This window comes from Arvicanthis niloticus, chromosome 12, assembly GCF_011762505.2.
Source record: "Arvicanthis niloticus isolate mArvNil1 chromosome 12, mArvNil1.pat.X, whole genome shotgun sequence".
NCBI classification, from domain to species: domain Eukaryota; kingdom Metazoa; phylum Chordata; class Mammalia; order Rodentia; family Muridae; genus Arvicanthis; species Arvicanthis niloticus.
The window spans coordinates 57,822,151-57,841,177 of record NC_047669.1 but is presented as its reverse complement, the minus strand read 5'-3'; the positions used below and the strand labels follow the sequence as shown (position 1 = coordinate 57,841,177).

The window sequence follows — 19,027 nt, the reverse complement described above, 5'->3', positions numbered from 1 at the left end:
GGTCAGCCATGTCAGTTTCAGTATTATAAAATGAAAAATTTAACATCCTGATTTTATCAATCAATCAACATTAGATAAAAATCATTCCTCTATCAAAAATAAACTGGGATCTTCAAAGTTCACTGTATTATAATTTAGTCTACACAAATATAAACATTTTAGTTTAAAATTGAGTTGTTTAATATCATTGAATAAATATGGTTTAATATCATTGAAACCAGTTGACATTAATAAAATTTTAATTTAGGCAGGCAATATGTGAATGTCAATAAGTTTAATCTGATTCACACTGTATATAAGAATATACATATTCTTATAACACACACACATATATATGTGTGTATATATATTCTTGGAGCATATATATATAATTAAATTTATATGATAAGTTAAAATGATACATATGTATATATCAACATATATATGCATAGATATACATTCATAGACACCATCTTTTGGAAAACTACAAGAAAGAACACACAGATACTTAAAATTTTGGCAAATATTTTAAAGGAGATACTATAAGTTCATTGTCTGGGTAAAGAAACAGGAATGACCACATGCAGAAATATGTATAGTGTGATCAATGTTTCCGAGAAAATGGAATGGATATTTTTTTAACCTTGACCCAAAACAGGAGAAATGAAAAAGGAGAAAGACCATAAGAGGAAAGAAAGTCTTCCTATATTTATTAGTGCTCAAAGAATTTTCAGATTTTATCACTATAATGAGCAATATCTTAATGTGGATGAATCATAGATAACTATGCAACAAAGTCATTGACACTGAAATTCAACATTACTAGAGTTTTGAGAATAATATAATCATTATGAGGGAAATTATTTCCATGTTTCCATCCAACCCTCAGGTTCTATTGGCATATAAAATGAAATAAAAGTCTTGTGAATATTTTATTAACTAATATGAAGATGTAATTAGAAATATTAGCTGTGGTAACTTAATTACTTGATAATGTGTCTTCATTACGTATTAATAAAGATTTTGCAAATGTTTTCGAGAATATTTTCTAAATGTGTGCATTTGTTGTCTACTATAAAGCATATAATTTGGCTTTATGAAATATGTCACTAAGTGTCACATATCCCCAAACTCATAATGAATGATGAGACACCATTGTGGTTTTGCCACAATGGCAGACTAGTTAAATTTGAAAAAAAAAAAATCTAAGAATATCAGAGGAAGTCAAATGAACTGCCCAGTCCAGACACAACAAATGTAAGCATATAATGTTTCATTTTCTCTATCCCTGACCATGATACACAGTATGGCATGATGGAGTCAGGTGGGACCACACATGTGCTGTTTGATGGATACAGACAGGGTAGGTCAAGAGACTTCTTATTGGGACCTCGCACTACTTCATTGTGTATGAGACCTGTGGCTGGTACAATGCAGAAAAAAATTGCATGACAGATATAGCTATTTCTTTGACTCATGAAAGACTCGAATGCTGGCTGGACATGTCCAATGCTAAATAGCTCTCTCTCTCTCTCTTTCTCTCTCTCTCTCTCTCTCTCTCTCTCTCTCTCTCTCTCTGGTAGGGGCTAATGGTGGTGGAGAGGAATGGTGAGCTGGGCATTGATCCCAGGATGCTAAGCAAGAGTTCTCTCAACCCCCAGCCACTCTCTTGAAGTGGTTGAATTACAAATTAGTCAGAAAACCAACAAGATGCATGTTTCTTTCATTGCCAAATCTGGATAAAGGTTATCCAGTAAATCTCTGTGCTCTTCTAGGAACTTTCTATAAGTCTGAAAGTATGGGAAAATGTTAGGTTTTTAAAATGTCCCTTGGGCTAGAACAAGCCAAGGAAACCAGAAAAATACATCGAGTAATCTAAAAATAGAAATCACCATGCATACATTTTATAAAATTAAGAATCTAGAGAAATGTCTGCCATTGAGGAAGCATTACCCGGAGTCCCTAGATTCCACATTCTACTATGGCAAGATATTAGCTTTAAAAAATTACCTGGCTGTTTGCTGTTCTGCATTCTTGGCAATCCCGTGTAAGGAATTATGTCTATAATACATTGAAGTCTCAAAGTCAATTCCATGGTTAATACAGCTTTAAAAGTAAGTTCCTAATTTAGAAAGGGCTTGTTAGTTTAATGTGTTTTCTGCTCATGGAGAAGGTTATAGTTCACTTTTTACTACTCACGTCCCATGTTCACAACTGCCTATGATTCTAGTCCCATGGGATCCACTGCTCTCTTTTGGCTCTTGCAGGCACTAGCTTGCACATAAGACATGAAGACACACACACAAACACACACAGGCAGGAGGAAAGCAAACACATGCACACATAGCTAAAATTTTATATATATATATATATATATATATATATATATATATATATATATATATCAATGGTATATATTATATAATATATAATATAATAAAAATTTACCACTACTATTGATATCTATCTATCTATCTATCTATCTATCTATCTATCTATCTATAGTAGTGGTGTATTTTTTTAAGACAGCTTGAATCTTAATCTTACTTGTGACCCCATAGGAAAAATTTAAAGGGGAAAAAAAAATCACAAGATAGTCTGGCTGTCGGTAAATCCAGATTATCATGGAAAAACACAACATGCCTCTACATTTGATTGGAAAACTGGAGTGTGAAATTGGTAGTTCTAAATCAAGAGCTGTATTAACATTTTCTTATGTACACATCTGTGTTTAAGGTCATGTCTGAAACTAGCTAACGACAATAAATTATATGTGAGAGCTACAGTCTGAACTGAAAAGGCAATACAAAGTAGGAACCAGTTATTAGTACATTGGAGAAGAAAGACTACAGTATAAAGCATAATTATTTGTGTTGGGAGTAGAACATAGGTATGTTCAATGGATTCCATGGGTGCATAAACTTCATAGGCAATCAAAGGTGGTAGAAGCCATTTACAAGGCATCTCCTACTGTGAGGGGCCAGGGATTCAATTGTGCTTTCCCTAAAATAACTTCCTTTGTAGCATTAAATACTAATTTCCTAATCACATTGAACATACATGTATGTGTTTGGGGGCATTGAGACATACCATTTTTTTCTCTACTTGTAATGTTTCTTAAAAATCTCTCAATACTTAGATTTATAACAGAAAGTGCTAAACATATTTTCTTCATTCTCCTGTAACAGAAACACATTTTTGAAATAATATATAATCTTAGCATTTCAAAACCTAAATGCGATCTTCTATCTTAAACCACTTGTAAAAACAGAGAATAGGAAACCACTTTAGGACTAATTTGGAGGAAGAGAGCAGGCTCTGAATTTCAACAACATGTCCACATAGAAATTCTATTTTAGATGTCTAGATTTCATCAATTTATTCTGATATTACATATAAATGAAAATACCAAATGTCTTTTGCTTTGTCAGTGAAAAAGTAGTTTATGCTTAACAAATGGCCCAGCGATGTCTATTTGGAAGCTTCATGACATATTAAAGCAGTTGATGAGGTACAATTTGTTGTGGGGCTGCATCTGATTGATGGTTTACTATCTACCACGGCTTCATCTGCGCTGGTGTTCTTATAATAAATGTTTGTCGCTCGACAGTGCTAAATGTGCTCGATCTAAATCATTCTTTACTTATAACAAGTTTCAGTCTATATGAATCAGATGTTGTTTATAGTTGGTTTCAGTGGGATTTATCATTCTGAAGCTTTTCTCCCACTTCAAGTTGGAATAACGAAGATAGAGATTTCATGAATAAGTAGTTTAAATCATGGGTGGTCATGTACAGAGAATTTAGCAGTGAGGTAAATATTACCAAGCTATGTAGAATAATAATGATGAAATGTGGTTTCTTAACTTGTTCTCCTTCTAAATGTAAAAAGGCTGTACCTCATATGTGGTCATTGCAAAAAGTCATTAAAGCAACAGATAACCTGGAAACTACTTACCATTCAAGAAAATTCACAAGGGGCACTTTATTCACAGAAACTAGGAGTAGTTTTTCTCCACACAGTGACTCTAGCCGCTCATACTTACAAGCTGTCTCTTGAAGGGAAGTTTCTATTATATATATATATATATATATATATATATATATATATATATACATCTCTTCACTCCTGTTCAATCAAACTTTGATCCCATTTCGTTTTCTTTCTTTATGACTTTCACCTGTCTGACTCTTAGTTCCTCTGCTGTTCTTGATTCTATGCTGCTTGATTTTAACCTCTCGATTTGACCTTCTTGGCCCTTGGTCGATGTTCAGTTATAGCTGGCACCCCTGCAGCACGTATCAAAGTCCCCTCTAAAATCTAACTGAACAGAAAATTGGCACCAGTATGTATGCTAAGTCTAAATCACATCTAATTTTTATAAACAACTAGAATATTTATTGCTATATATATGTTAATTATGAATGAACAGACATGCTATCATGTATGCATACAAACAATATAGGTCACATGTATTGATCACCTGGATTAAAACATTGGAGACGGTTCTTGTAGTGACAATATTTTTTAAATGTTAGGTTTTATTTTTTAACACGGAATCCACTTCTAATTTGACTGGGAAGCTGAAAGTCATTTTTGTCCTTTATGCATGATGAATTTTTCTTTGTTTTTGGTTTTTATTTTGAGAAAAGGGATTTTTCTATCCTATGCTAAAATTTATTATGTATGAGTACTCATGGTTGTATTCAGGCAAAAAGCTCATTTTAATACTGCATGTATAATTTTCTTTATGATTTCTTAAAAATATATTGATGAGACTTGTTAGTATTTATTAAAATGTGTAACTTTATATGTCTAGTTATTTCACACGAGTATCCTCAAATAAACAACATAAATTCATTAAAAATTCTGCTCATTTGACTGATGTGTATACAGAAAAGAGGACAGGGTATAACCCAACATGCGCAGTGTGTTTGATCTTATATTTTCAGTTTAACTTCATTCTCCATTTGTTCTCGGTTGTAGTTTTCTTTAGAACAGAAGTTGCAAAAGTTACAAAATGTATATCAGGGAATTAGGGATACAGTTCAGTGTTATAGAACTTTTGAGACCCTGGTTTTGATTGCAAAAATGTATGCACAGTTTGCATACATATGTGTATGTGTTCCACCTCTGTGTTGGTGTCTGTGGAGGCCAGAAGAGTGCATATATTTCTTACAATAAATGTCTATGTAATTAAGAATATTGAACTTCAACAACAATTCTGGATACTTGAATCACCTCAAGTTTCTTCCGTAGTACAATCAATGCCCTAGTTTGTTGGCCTCAAGAACTAAGTACAAATGTGACTATGTGACTATGTCAAAAATGTATATAATCACCAAGATTTTGTACACATGAATTTATAGCTGTAATGACATATATAGATGTTATAAATTCATTCCATTGTATGACTAGGGAAAAGACAATAGAAAAACTAATCTGTCCATATTTTGATTAAGTATACCTAAATAAAATGCAATTATTATAGAAGAGTTAAAAAATGAGTCATCGTGGATATAAAGAATTTTGCTATTCACTCAACACTCTCAACTGAATCAACCCTTTGTCCAGAGGCATCTTATGAAGAGCATCTAATTTAACCTATCATGAAGATTTCCCTTGAAGAATATTATAATATATATAATTTAGAATGCAAATATGATTTAGTTTATGATAGGATATATTTTCAGTGTTTAGTTAAGTTAAATATAGTTAAATACTTAGTCAAATATTTTATAGACATTTTTGTGGAGAGATAGTTGTGTTTAAATTATTTTAAGCCACACCTTTTTTATATTTGAGATGAATAAGCTTTCTAAATTCACCATGCACATCATATTTATTTTCTGTTACTTAACAGAGCAAAAAAATGAAGATTCAAAATTCTTAGCTATTCCATTTTTAAAGTACATAATGTAGACATTTAATGTATAGCAGAAATATGCTTAATTTTCAAAAATATATAAGTAGATCTTTCAGTCTCGTGTTTCCCCAATAATAACTATCTTTCACTAGTCAATGTTCTTATGTCCACAATTGACTTTCAGAAGTACAGTGGAGATGGATCAGTGGGTGGGGGAGCAGCTTCTCAAAGGCAGGGGGAGGGGGAATTCATGAAGTAGTCAGAGAGGGGGGACCAGAAAAGGACAACTTTCGGAATGTAAATAAATAAAATAATTTAAAAAGAAATAAAGTGGATGATCCAGTAGAAATGTACATCTATACATATCCAAAAACAATTTAAAATATATCACTACTGAACCAATATGAAATATTTTTAGGTTGTGTTATACTTGAAGATCCATAGAACATAGTAAATTAGATTAGGAAAAAGGAAGATTATGGACATGTTATCAATAAAAACAATTAATTTTCTTTTGCTTTAATAGCTGGAGGAATTTCATTTTGTATATGCAATACTTAAACATCATAATAATATTTGCATTTTGTTAAATTTCTCCAGAACTATTTCTTTTGCCACACCATTTTTTACATATTAGGATATAGGAAAAGACAAAAAAAAAAAAAAAAAAAAAAAAAAAAAAAAAAAAACTTGTAGAAGAGAAACCCCATTAAATAATGTGATGGGCCAATGTACAAAATCAAGTCAGGTAATTACTTTTTAGTACATAGTAGCTTGCATTTGATGTTATAATATGTACATGGTGAAAAATAAATAACAATTAACTTCATTATATTCTCTAATAGCAATCTGTTGTCATTACAGGTAACAGTATTTTGAAGAAACACAAAATCTAGAATAAATAACCATAACTTATAGACCTTTCTTGTTTTTAACTCTCATTGTCGTTTCATTTATTTTTTTTATTTTTCTTGTTCTTGTTCTTTTTTATTGGATATTTTATTGATTTACATTTCAGGTGCCATCCCTTTCCACATTTCCATGTTCTTAAAGCTTATGTTTTTGCTAAACCTCAGCACAGCTGCAGATTTGCGTGGCAGATGAGGTCCTGTATCATCTCCACTTTTTATCTTTCTTTGATTTCTTGTAGTCAGAGCTCAGCATCTTTCCATAACTCTGCAATGAACCACTTTTAATCTTAACTGTATCTCCAAGGCCTTCCATAAAGTTTCCTCTTCAGATATTCATCTTTTAGTTAGTGTTCAAGCAACTTGACAAACTAACCAAAAAAGTGTTAATTTCCAATTAGGTAATGTAACAAAGGTCACCTCATCAAGAGAAAACTACTGTAGCTTGTTAAATTAGGGAAAGCTAAAAAGAAACACAGGGAACTTTCAGAAAATCTCTAGACAAGGTGATCATAATAGAGCTCCTGATATGTTATTAATAGAAATCCTTAAAATACTTTTTGTTCTATCTAAATCTATCATGTAATTGAAATCCAACTGTGCTGGCAGATATTTAGGTCTAATTTTGCATTTAATGTGTTATTATTATCAAACATTCTTAGATATGTCAATATTTTTCACTCTAATTTCTTCTACTATAGACATCTTAAATGTCCTGTAGAATCATCTAAACATTATACTGCAATCAGGCTTTATATGATTCCTCTGAATGACTGTTATGTGCCTAAAATAATTTTTGATGTAAAATACACACTAATTGCTAATGCATTGGTCTATTTTGACTCTGCAGCATATCTAATTAGGCAAAGGATTAGGTTTAAATGCTGTACTTCAGATGTTTGCTAATGTGTTTAATTTTTTCCAAACTGTATACAAGTTAGAAGACATAGGCTGCCATGAACTATGAGCCACAGGACATGTACTATTGTAGATACATCAAATGTTTTGAAAATAGGGATTGACCTGAGAGTTCATATTTCACATTGAAGAACTCTGAATTTGTGTTAAGATACCTATGCTCTGAGTATAAACTTCTTCTTTCCTACAGGGTTCCTGTTAGTTTACCTCTTGTGAATATTGTCCTTGATAAATGGCAGTCTGTGGTATTGTTCTTTTAGGGGAACTAAGGATGCATGACACCTGCCAAGTACAGTGTTACATTGAAGACTAATTTGATTTGGGTTTATCTACTCTTCTTTTGGAGTTGTAATAATTATTAACAATCATAATATCTGATGCAAACAAGGTTATTAATTCATGAAAAACAAAATTGTGTGTTTTCATACATATGCTACTGCATCCATATCTAAAAGACCAGCACACATCTTTCTTACTGTGCATTATGTTGGAAAATTTGGAAATTTACAAAAACTTGGAAAATTTACAAGTACTGGACATGGCCCCATTATTCTCTGTATTACTGTCACAGATTATATAATGCCACCAAAATGTGTATGCCAACTCTGTTATATACTTATAATCTAGTAAATTCTATTTCTCAAATTAAATGAATAAAACTAATGTTCCATGTCAAAATGTGATTCTGTAGTAAGAAAGTAAGGTGACTGACTGCCAATAAGGGATACGAATTGATTTTATCATTAGGGCACGCATACTTGGCAAATAGAAGGAGCAGTATCAAAGAACTGCATGATTGTCTAATAAGACTAGTAATGCTGGATAAGTGTCCTATACCCAGCACTCAGCTTTTAGTCAAGAGAATTTTGTCTGTTCTCTAAGTTACCTAAACCCTCCCAGGAAGAACAGTATCATACCCAGCTTTCCATCTCCCTGACTGTGTACAGAGAAGCTAAACACAGTATTTCAGCTAATCCTACTGTCAGCCTATCAGTCTCACTGATTTATTTTCCAAGCAGAATAAAATGAGTGTAAAAATATATGTAATGCAAAGTCTAAGGTGCTGAAGCCTTGAGTGGATTTATGCTGTTCTGCAGTTGAGGTGATTTAAAGTGAATGGAGTGCCTTGACAGTTTATACACATTTAACTTTTGGAGAAATCACTTTCTAAGTCATAAAACATACTGTGATTTAAAAAATATTACATAGCTTCTCATTTTTGAAAGGACATTAGCTTGAAGGCTAGAAAAGCCTTAAAAGTAGTCATTGATCAAAAATGATATTTACCTTTGGTGGATGCATAAAAACAATGTCAACATTACAAATCAAAAGGGATTTTCTTTTGGTTCAGAAGATGCATTGTTGGACTTCGAAGCACTAGGTAAGCAACTATGAAGCTCTTGTGTTTCCTCCGCCATTAGAGTACACCAGTAATGTTATGTTGAAAAGCCTGGAGTGAAATCCTCAAGACAACGTCTGCCATTTAAGGATTTACAGTCAAATATGGGCAAAGGAGTACATTTTGATTATTAGGAGCACTCTATCTTATTATGGGTGCTATCTATTCTAAAACATACTACCTGTTCATTAAATGATATTTCTATATTTTATAAAGGTCAGAATATTATATTATTGATTTATTTTCTCCTCCTACTGAAAAATTCATAAATGAAGGTATTTGTTGATAGGTTGAAATTATTAGAAGTACAACTGTAAAGGGAATAGCAACCTACTGAAAATGGTAAGACTGCAGATTTTTAGGCTCTTATTGCATTGAAAATACTCTCTGTAGCCTGCAATGGTATACTTTCTTTCTGTGTAGATTCTGTTTTTCCCATCAATATGTTAAATTCAGCCCAGAGCTCACTTTTCTGCTCATTTCCATAATAAAGTATGTAAAGGCATTTCTTTAAAGGTTGTCTAATATTAAACAAAGAAAAACATGTGTTTGAGGCTCTATAAGCCTTAGAAAGAATCTGATAGTTACCATTAGTATTTTAATAGAAAAATAGGATTGGTTTGGTCTCTTTCCTGTTACATTGGGGTAACCCAATAGATCATTTGTATAACAACAGGGTATAAAACATGAGATAGGATGCATGCAATATTAAATAGGAATTTTCATGACCATGCAAACTGAAACTTTATTATTCAAAAATATTCATTTTTTTAGAGCTCATACACTCAGAGACAGGGCAATCATTGTGGTGGAACTCTTTTCCTTGGAAATGGGAGCTCACTGAAATGCAGGCTCACCTCTCCAAGATAAACAAAAGGAAGAACTCAACCCACTCAAACCTTCTTTGTCAGTCATATTCTTTTATCCTTTGAACTATCAAAAATAATGTAGTGTCCTTAATTTTACAAATCTAATAAAATAATAAGTAATCATGCCTGGAGCTGAAAGGTACACAATTACCACATAGGACAGGGACAATGACTGTTTTACATACAGTACAATGTATAAACATCCATGTGCACTTTAAGTCCACTGAATCTAAGTGGGACTGACACCTGTGAATGCCCTCATAGTCTCCATTTCAGAGTAGCTATTATCTGAGAGAACCCAAGTCTTATAAATGAACAAAACCCGCACTCCCTTTATATCTGAGAGTACATAAGCTATCCCTTTCCTTTGCTTGAATGCTTCAAATTTTGCATTTATCCTCAAATGTAGTAGAACAAAAAAAGATCCCTAGGTTAGCAAAGTAAGAAAAATCACAGAGTTGCCGAAAACATGTCACTAATTTTATTATTAGGTTACAATAATTTTCAAATTCCATTAGGTTAATGTTAGATAGATGATAAATAACAAGTATGATACATTTCAAACTATATATATATATATATATATATATATATATATATATATATATATGCATCATGATGAAACTGCAATTATAACATCTAATAACACAATTTGACAAGACAAGTCTATGGAGGTACAGAATGATCAACTGTCATTTAAAATTGATTCTTAAATAATTTTAACATGTAAACAGCATGGTTTTCTAATATGCAGAATATATATGCACTTTCCTATACAGTATCCAAATGACCCACACATAAGCATTTATAGCCATTCTCACCAAATACATTTTTTTCTTCAATTACCGGAAGCTCATTTCTAGTTTAGAAACTCGACATATGGATCTGCTCAAGCTGGAATTCGGCTGAGGATGCAATTCGTGATTTAGATGATAACATATTGGTCTAATAAAATTTAAACAAACCAATTGATCTATATGAGTGCTGTCTGCCTTAGAAGAACAGAGATGAAAGCAACCCATAAGAAGGATTTTAAGTAAAATTTTTTCATTTTTCTATGCTTATGTGACAATGTGGCTGTCTTCATCTACAGCAGAATTTTCCCAGTTGAGAGCAATACATGGTGGTTCAGTAAGTGACTGTCTGGCAACACATAGGTGCCCATCTGGATAAGTAGGTATATATGAAGAGTGAGAACCTGATGAGATGCAATTTCTGCTTAACAACTTTCAGAATAGAACAGAAGTTACCCAGAAAGACAGTTTAAACATTACCATGTTTATCTAAACAAACAAAAGGAAAGCAGACTGATAGTTGGTACCATGAGGGTAGCACTATTGTGATCAGGACTTGGTTTAAGTCTTAGAATTAGACCTTGAAGAACTTCCATGCCCAGCATTATTTAGTAAACTTGTATATAAATCATTACTTTGCGAGGCAACTGAGAGCCTTGGAGAATTCAAGAGCTATTGAGGAAGGGATAGTTTCATGCATTCACTTTAGGAAAATTTGAATTAAAAATCTGGTTCATGGCTTTCCTTATTGATGTACTTGTGTCCAATGATTGTGCATGGTTTATTAACTGATTACCATTTTGATATTTCATGAATCTGTAATTAGACTGAGATTTCCATCGAATCATTTTTCACCTAGCTCCTGTCTTTCCTATCAGAACGTGTCAGTGTGTTATACTTATTTTAGCTATATAGAACAAGAAACTCTTAAGCTTTTTAAAATTAAAACTTACTTCTTCTTTAACCATTTAAAATTATGACATTAGGAAAATATAGACTTGTTGAAACTAAGTAATACAAACTAGAAAAAAATACTTTAAAATTGACAGATAGTCAGTTATCCAAAATTCTGTTTTCTGTCCAGAATTGCTAGCCATTTCTGGGATTTTATAAGCCTTTAATTTAGGTAATATTTATTAACACAGATAAAACAATGAAAATAGGATGTACATAACTCTGGAAATGTAAGGAAGTACTTGTGTGATCTGAGGATTGGGGAAATTTTCATAAAGACCTTAAAAAAAAAATCAATGAAACTCCATTGCACTTAGAATCAGTAGTCCCTGTGGTTATCAGAACTGTTCAATCAAAGGAGTAATCGTCTTTGAGCTGGACTTTTTAAAGGTTAAAAGTCAAGCAGACAAGAAATCTGCTGTACAGTTGGGCTGCACATACAGTAGCCTGTGTGAGCCCTGGAGCTACTTCAGAAAGTGTTCTGCAGTTTGGTCACTGATTACATTGAAGGAACAAAGGGTGAAAGGAAGAAGAAAAGATGCCTTCAGGATCCCAGCCTCATCCCATGAAGAAGTGAATATGGTTTAGGAAATGATGCGTTCAGTCTGGAATAGTTCAATTTGAGTTAATGCCTATGGGGTATTCAAAAATGTGTTAAATGAAAGATTAGGGTAAAGGCAATGGCATGGAAGTCATTTAAAAGTGATAATAACTTTAGGTATTCATGGCTTACTTACATTGTAGAATTTATGTAGGGTGCTTAGTACTATTCTACATAATCCTCATTAACCATAATGTGGTAGATATTCATGTATGCATTCCTGCATATGCAAATGATAATTCATGTTCCTCAATAACTTAATATCTACTCTGTTTTTCTAGTTTCCTATTGCATTTAAATATGTGTAACTGTAAATATTGTATGTTGTTTTACCCTTGAGCTATACTATTTTTTATGGTAATTGTTCACATTTGGAATGTGACCTACACTAAAAAAAATGATAATTAACATTCATACTTTGAGCCATGAAGGTGAAAAGAACTTAAGATGGAAGGAGATTTTGAGGGACAGATCATGGGTATATGCATGTAACGTTGACAGAAACTGCTCTAAGAACCAAGCTGTACATGTACCAAGACTTAGGATAGGCCAGCTGGAATTTAAGAAAAGCAGTCTTTCATAATCCACAAGTCTTTTCTCTACACTGACCAATAATCTGATTTTCATTCTGTATGTATGTGTGTGTGTGTATGTGTGTGTTTGTGTGTGTGTGTGTGTATGTGTGTGTGTGTATTTGTGCCATGTGAGGATAAGTATAAGAACCACTGTGCCAATATGGATTTACAGTGAATACAGTTTAATCTGTATATATATGACAAATAATATCAAAGAGAAAATTATTGGGACTAATGAATTCTTGATAAAAAAATATTCTTTATTGTGCCTAGTGATTCTTGATAAAATATTCACTACCGGTAACTAGATGAGATATTTTTAAGAAAAGTTTTACTGAAAATTACATCTGAAGAAGAAAGTAATTTGAACCTTCCTAGCTTACATAAGAGAAATAAATTTTTACACTCTGTAAACCTTCCCTGGTATTAACAGAAAAAAACCTTTCCTAGAGTCAAATTCACAGACTGAAATGACTGGTTGCAAAAGAGCAGAAAACTGTTAGTTTGTGTCTTACGATTTTAATTTAATTACAGGTTGTTTTTAATGATAATGTTTCTTCACATACATTTATTTTTAGAAAGACTGTGATTCAATTGTATTTGGTTTAGTATTTTTGCAAAGCACCACCAACTCTAAATTTGTATTGTCAAATATTCTATTAGCTCAAGTGTAGAAATGTGTCTTTTTAAGCCGTCATTGTCTATTTCCAAGCGTTTGCTCTTTAATCTACCTGTTCTTCCCTATAACACAGGCTCAGTGGGAGTCCTCAGTGGATCAATCTGGGTTCCTACAGGCTAGCTAGCTTCCACTTTGATCAAACAAAAACAGAATCACTAAAGGAGAGAATTGTCCTCTGGACAAGCTGTCACTGGGATATCTTAAAGTGACTGTTTTGTTTCTTTAGCTCTCTTTACCAATTTAGCAATCTCTAAGAGGAAAAAATAATGTTCACTCCCCAAATTGGTAAATGCCCTTTATAATCTACTGAGATGATTTAAACAAGAAAATTAGGATTTAAAAATAGATCATTGAAGATAAGTCAAGTCTATTCCACTCATTTTTGAAAAATGGGTCAAAACAGTTTTCAGAGTGGTAGTTATTGACTTTTAAATTAGTTTCTGGACTCACTTCCATGAAATATTACACACTTGGCCTTCAAATTCATGCTTGGTGACATGTAATCGACAATTGCTTAACATAGCAGTTAGAAATGTGGGCTGTGTCCATCAAAAAGACTTATTTATCATCTCCAGCTACCAAATGACTTAGGAACCATTTCACGTTGGACCAACACTCGTTCACTCATTCATCTTGCTTCACCCAAGGAATTTGCAAATAACTGTCAAGTCAGTCATATGATGAGAATTGAGCTCACAATTTGAGTTTCAACCCTTTCCTTTGTGGTTCTGAAATATGAGATATTTGCTATTTTTTGCAGATTGGCTACATGGAAGCAAAAGAAATTATCCTGAAAACTCTCCATGTGGTGTCTTGTTACAATGGAGCTATTTTGCATCAATTGGGAATATAACCATAATGATATAATGAGAAGGCTGCACTCTGATACAAGCACAGCTTGAAGGCTGGGGCTACAGGGAAATCATGGGTCCATAGCTGTATGTAGCTGAGCGCCTATGGAGAAATACCATTCAGACAAATTAACAAACACACAGACTAGGCATCTTTATGATTCATGGTGTTTGCTGGGAATTAGATTTGTTTTGAATTAAATTACTGACAGATACATTATAAGAGTATCCATTTACAGTCTGATAATATTTACCATTTTCTCCCTTCTCCTTGTTTATGTTTCTCAAGAAGGACAAAATTCTTCTTGGTACCCAACTCTAATACTTCATAGGTGTGCTATATACTAATAAACTGAACAGTCAACTGATATTATTTTTAAGTGCAAAGTACAAAATAACTCATTTTATTTGAAGTTTAAGATGCAAAATTATTTATTTTACTTATTACTTCTAAATTTGCAGAAACTTTCTATTAAAGTTTTTACATTTGCTTGAATGTTATAGTGTTTTTGTTTGTGTCTGTGCATGCTTGTGCATTTTTCCCATTTGTTAATGATAGAGAACTTCTCTCTGTATCTGTCTATCTATCTATCTATCTATCTATCTATCTATCTATCTATCTCTGTCTCTTAAACACACAAACATACACATACAAACACACATACACAAATACACACACACATACAAACACACATACACAAACACACAAACACAATTCCAAAGTAATTTAGAAATGTAGAAAGGTTATGTCAATATGGTAACTGGAGTGTATTTGAAGACAACAGATTCTTTCTCTGGAAAATAGGGTAAAGGACATGATGGTCACCAAGCTTCCCTAAGCCAGAGACTATCTAGTCCTTCCCTGATAAATTTAAAATATGAAATTCAGGAAGTAGAGAGGGTGAGGTCTGGTGAGAAATGTTATAACATCATAGGTGGGAACTTTAGAAGGAGGAGAGAGCAGAATTGTTGCACGGCAAGGCTGGTCCCAGGAAGAAGGTACCAGCACAATTCTAGTATGTCAGTGCTACTTAAAGACTTGTTACAGAAACTTGGGTAAGGTATGCAGAGGGGAGATCAGACAGTCAGACCAATAGCCTAATAAATATCTGGACACCTCCTGTCAGGTTCAGTCCTGAAGTCCCAAGTCTCTAAGAAGGCTTACACATTTAGGAGATAAACAAAGAACAAACAAAACATATTTCTGGCACTTCTGGTGTCTAGCAAGAAAAACTGAACATACAGCCTTTGTCCTCTTAGTAATGAAATTCATTGTAGTTTTGTTCACTTTTGAAGACAGGCAATGAGTCCTTGTAATGTATACTAATATCAAACTATACTGATACCCTAACCACTAGCAACACAGAGAAAAACTGGCTCAGAGTACATACTGAGAGAAAGCAAGCTACCATGTGGAGTGATAAAGTAATATTGCTAGTTGTATTCAGGCAGATTACTTACATGGCTTGTTTTTATTAGTAAGTGGCCATGGCTCTGCTTAATTTCTTTGCTGGTCAGTCTGTTTCATTCTCTCAATATGTTGGAAGACAGAATCTTAGCTCAGCATTAGATCAAGATTATGATAAAGTGATTTAGATTTCTTTTATCTAGAATACTGACCTTAGAGTTCCTTTTAAAATAATATAGTTGGGTGTCCAATTCACTATGTCCTTTGGTATGAAAATAAATTAAGCTGGTTTGTTTGGCAGTATTGGTGACTAGTATGTTACTAATAGGAATAAGGAATAGTAAATTATCTTAAAAACTCAAGTCTTTCTGCTGTGGTTGTACATGATTGATGAAGCAGCCTTTATGTGCGATGCACTGTGAAGTGCAGAAGCAGCAACTTCAGTCCTTTATGAGACTGAGTTTTACTACTGAGTTCCCCCATAAATATCATGTTATAAATAAACTGTGCCTCAAAAGTGCTCCAACTGGATTCTAGACTGCTCACTAATTGGCCTGCCACAGATGGCTACCACCAAATCACACAATTAGATTACCCCATTGTTACACATGTATTCTGAAAATAGCAACACACATGTGGCTTTTGACAAGAGGTTAGGGCAGAAAGGTGAAAAAAATCTTGTTAAATATTAAATGATATTTTAAGTGCATGGTATGTCCTCCCTCAAAAGGTAGCTGATGTTACAGTCATGATCTGCATCATGACTACTTTTTGATTCTTGAATCTTACATAAGGTTAAGAAACCACACATAGTAATAAGCAAGGTAAATATGGAAACTCTACAAAAGGATACAGAATTATTCATTAAGATTCCCGTGTAATGCAGATATCATAGATAGACCTGTCCTAATAAGACCTTTCAATTCAGATTTGTATTTCAATACCATTGAAAGGCATGAAGGTGTGTAGTCCTGTTAGATGTTATGGTGCTTGTTTGTTTCTTTGTTTTGGATAGAGGTAAAGCAATATTTTAAGCAGTAATATTAGTTAGCAACATATTTTATTAAATAAAGAAGATATTGAAACACTAAAATACAATGCTTGCCATGATATGGGGAATCCTTAGTATGTATTGTAGAGTCACAGAGTCTTTCTTTGCTTGTTGTCAGCTTTGCTTGGGTGAGTTAGGGTTCTTGAAAATTTTAGGAAACTAAATGTGTCCTGAGCTGGTAGCTTTTGGGTTCCTATCTCATAACTTTGAACAATGAAATGCAAAGACTTTAGAGATAAAGTGTTAGAGAAATAAATGATTTGAGTTTCAAGGCAGAAGCTAAAAAAAAAAAAAAATAGGAGAGAGGGCAGTGCTACTGAAGAGCTGGAATAGATCCTAGGAAACACATTGCCAGCAAGCTGCTATTCAGAGGGTGTGGCTTTCTTCAGGATAGAAAGTGGAAACTGGAGAAGACATGAGGAAGGCAAGGAGCTAGTCAGTACAACTGGCAGAAAAACATGGTACCCAGGTGCCTTCCCAATGCTTCAGTTACATCTTCTCTGAGACAGAATAAAAAACCCAGAGCCAGAGTTCAGTCAGTCCGGCTTTTAGATAGAGAGGATATTCTGATAACTGTTGCTTGGGAGCCCATTCTCTACATGACTCTTTTTCTGTATCCTAGGCTCAACCCTAAAGTGGCAGAAGTACATGAGCACACTTGTATTCACATCTAGGTCAACCTGGAGTGTCTTTATCGATTTTCCCCATTTTTTTTTTTTTTTTTTTTTTTTGAAACTGAGTAACACACAAAACCGGAAGCTTGCAATCATCTAGACTGACTGTCCAAGTCTTAGGGGTTCCCTTGTCTTAAACCCAGACTCTGGAACTATTGATGCAGGGTATAAATTCTGGAAGTTTGCCTGGCCTCAAGGTATCCAAATTCTGATCTCTATCATTAAACAGCAAGGTTGTTTGTCTCCTGAGTCATTTGCTCAGTCTAGGAGCCCCCATTGCTCACATGATAGGTTTAAGATAGATGCCAATAAGTGTAGCAGAGAATACCTTCCCTTACAGGAACTATTTTTTTCCCTTAAAACTGAAAAAAGAGTAGTCAAAGAAAGTTCCCATAATTTTGTACTTAGACTGTTAGCAGCACTGTGTTTATTTGATCAATTCAGCTAAAACTTTTCAAATAAATTGTGTCTTCTTGAAACTTTGAGAACTGTCTAAGTGCATTCCTAATTAACACCTAAATTCTTTCTTTTAGGCTAGACAGAAACATTCCTGGAATCACAAAGTCTGGGGCATTTGCAAATCTCAGCTTGCTTCGCATTTTCAGGGGCTGTAGTTCTTGTGACCAGAAATGCATGTGAAAGCAAATTTATTACAGTCTGAGAGGAGGAACAGTTAAACTAAAAATGATCTCTGATTGAGAATAGCAACACTGCATGTCTGACATCTGTTTCTCTAGTTGTTTTAAAACTCAACGTAGTCAAGATGCAGTTCAGAATCATAATGAATAGCACAGTCCCAGTTCAGGGCATGTCATTATCAAAAATCCAGTTGTTATATTTTACAAGTAAACTCATTTTAAAACCTGTAATAGTTAAAATAGTTGACAAAGACTTAGAGCACATATGTTAAGACATGTGCTTAAATAATTTGAATTCTAGCTATATTTTAGTAACAAGATTTTACCTAAATTCTTAATTTTAGTATGTACATTCCTATAATGCTTCATAATATGAAAGAAAATGAGGTAAACACGTATTTTGAGACAATTATCTTTTTAGGGGATCAAAACCTACCAAACCAATTTCCATTTACGCTGCATTTTTATTTATTAAAATGTCTTTGGGTTTTCATGGTATTATTTAAATGTTAATAATAAAGAATTATCACTATTTATAATTATTTTAAGCTTTATTTGCTTACTGTGCCTAAACAATAATGTATGGCTGCTTTGGGGCTACTATTATGAGACCATTAATATATTAAACCCAATTTTCATTCTAATATTCAGTGAAATCTGAAGCCCTCCAGAAGAGATGAATTTCCATGGCACCAATCACTGTCACAGTTTCTGAGTCAGTGATATTTTTAGAGACATTTGAAATATGTAATAAAAATTATGAAAGAAATCACTTTTTTTTTCTCATTGGAACACTGCTGGGTGTAATTAGGAACAAGAGAGCGCTCATCACCGTATCTGTCAACATGTCTGATACCTGACAT

The 19,027-nt window shown here is 33.3% G+C and overlaps 1 protein-coding gene across 16 annotated transcripts in view; it reads left to right on the top strand.

The window, feature by feature from the left end:
* Robo2 (roundabout guidance receptor 2) overlaps positions 1-19,027 on the top strand; it is a 1,463,572-nt gene that overhangs the window by 340,372 nt on the left and 1,104,173 nt on the right. The window lies entirely within an intron of this gene.